The sequence below is a fragment of the Sinocyclocheilus rhinocerous genome, unplaced genomic scaffold (genome assembly GCF_001515625.1).
Source record: "Sinocyclocheilus rhinocerous isolate Xijiao unplaced genomic scaffold, SAMN03320098_v1.1 scaffold2382, whole genome shotgun sequence".
Lineage (NCBI taxonomy): Eukaryota > Metazoa > Chordata > Actinopteri > Cypriniformes > Cyprinidae > Sinocyclocheilus > Sinocyclocheilus rhinocerous.
Genome location: NW_015662928.1, coordinates 268,514 through 271,250, shown reverse-complemented (window position 1 = coordinate 271,250; position 2,737 = coordinate 268,514).

Genomic DNA, 2,737 nt, shown 5'->3' with positions numbered 1-2,737 from the left:
TATATATATATATATATATAAGGTTTAAAAATAAATGTATCTTAATTTTAGCTAAGAACAAACTCAAAATTAAAATTATAGTTTCAAGAAGGAAACAAATATAGCCATCTCTGACTTCTGATGTCAGAAGAATATAGTACCCATACTACATTGATTAAAAGGAGGAACTCCTAAATAGAATTGTGTAGGCTGGCATTAAGGTGTACTGTATGCTGTATGGTATGTGTTTCTATGATGTCAGGCATGACATAGCAGGCGGGAAGTGGCATGGTTGGGAGGGTTAGTGGTCAGTGGGTGGAGTTTGTTCCCAGTCACCAGTGGGAAGTTTAGGAATGCCACCAGGCGCCATGCCTTGAATCAGTCTGATTCACATGGCCACCAAACCTCCACCTACAGCAGGGAACAGGCAGTTCAAACGCACCACCCCATTCTACTCTCCTGCTCACAAAGAACACTTTTGTCCACACACAAATATACACAGTGGTACATTTCCTCTGCAGTTCTGGGTAGCCTGTTGTGGGGACTGACAACAGATGACTCTTCCAGCAGAAACACAAACATTATGCAATTAGAGTTCCGGGAAAGGGCTGTGTTTGGGGTGTTGTGGGAGGAAACTGTCTTACTAAACTATCACTAATCATCTCATCACTCTAGGCGATGTTGGTTCCACTATTGGTTCCAACTTATGACAGAGCACAAGCTCCAGACAAAATGACAACACATCAGGATTGCGTGCCTATTCACAGTTCAAAGCACTGAGTGCCATTGACATCATGGCACCACGGTGAGGGCACAGTGCCATGGTGCTCTGCAATCTGCATTTACTGTGCCACAATAACAGCAGTCATTCACTGTAGCATAGAGAGTTCTATGGCTATTTTCATGGCAAGATCATTGCATTTTAAAAGAAACAAACAGTAGTAATGAAAAAATAACAACAACAACAACTGACAGATTTATCATTGCAATATCTGTAAGGGTGCTCCGATCAGGATTTTTGGAGCCGATCACAGGAAGCAGAATCTGCCGAATTGATGGCAGATACCGATCTTTTTGAAGCCTTCTTTTTATCATGTAGAATTATTTTAGAAGCATTTTTTAGACCTTTTTCAAAAATATATAATTATCTCACCTAAATGTTTTATCACGCAGTGCATTTTTGTTTTTACAATGGGGCAATTGTTGCACAATAGCTTACACACAGCACAAGCCTGATTTCGTGAGCTGTATGTGAGGAGGGATTATGTGTGTGCGCTTTGAGTGTGCATTAGCGCACCGTCTCTAGGAGAGCACGCGAGTGTCAAATGGTTTAAACACTGGCAAGACTTCAAAACAAATGCAAATTATAAACTTTAGTAACGATGCGACACTGCCTCGATTGTGCAAGTGACAATTCCTGTGTCAACTGTGCAGCTCGCTTATAGTGCAGACGCAATATTTTGAGAGGGAAAGAGAGAGAGAATGCAGGGTGATTCACTCACACTGTTTGTGAAATTACGTCTCACTGATTCAAGTTATTTAATAAAGAAATATGAATTGTACCTCACCTTCAGCATTATAATAATTTTACCCGCGCTATACAGAGATTGAGACCGTGCCGCTGCATATCATGCCAAACCTCTCACAGCAGGCGCGTTGTCAGCTTGAGATTGGTTTATGAGATCAGCCTTTATAGAGACTGCCTATCAAACTTCCCAAAGTGATTATCAATCGGAGTACCCCTAAATATCTGATATAAAAATAAATATATTGTGGCCTGCCACAATATCAACATTGACCACCACAAATAGATTTTTCTTTTCCCTTAAAATTGTTATTTTATAAAATGTTTAGTTCTGGCCTTATTATATTTATCTTTCAATAAATATCTAAAAAAAAAATTGCCGTTAAAGTTGTGGCAGTTTTTTCCCGTGGTATCAAAAATGGTAGGGGATATCGCTATTTTTATTGTATCAAAGTTATAAATCCCAGTAAATTCCCCCAGGGGAAGTGCCACCACAAATTAAGGTTGGGTATCGAGTTCGATACTTTTTAGACACCAACCGAATAGCCTCGATACCATAGAGTATCTGAAAACGTCTTGTCGTTCGGTACCAAATTTCAGTACCTAAGAGGTTAATCTCATCAATGTCAGTGAGCCAATAAGCATGCATCATGCTTTATGTGCATAAATCAGTAATTGGCTTCGGTGAGGCATCAAGGAAAACGCAGAAAGCGCATGCTACGTGACCATTCATTCACACTGTAGCATCATGCTACATATGACAAAAAAAATGTATACTATGCTTTTACACAAAAGTCACTTTAAACCACCATTGAGTGTTTATAGTAACTTCCAATTGTGATCTAACTGTCACGGTTCACAGTATTCAATGGCCTCTTCTGGTCGTTTTGTGTACTGCCGCTGATGAGTTATCAGCTTCAGCTGTGGCTCGTCAGCGCTCCTACTTGAGCTCTCCGGGGTTGTCTTGTGTTTGTCAGATCCTTTGGTTTACTCATGTGTGTGTTTCTGTCTCGTGCAGTTTTCTGGATGTCTGATGTTAGACACCAAGCGAATAGCCTCGATACCATAGAGTATCTAAAAATGTCTTGTCGTTCGGTACCAAATTTCAGTACCTAAGAGGTTAATCTCATCAAAGTCAGTGAGCCAATAAGCATGCATCATGCTTTATGTGCATAAATCAGTAATTGGCTTCGGTGAGGCATCAAGGAAAACGCAGAAGCGGGAAGCGGCTTG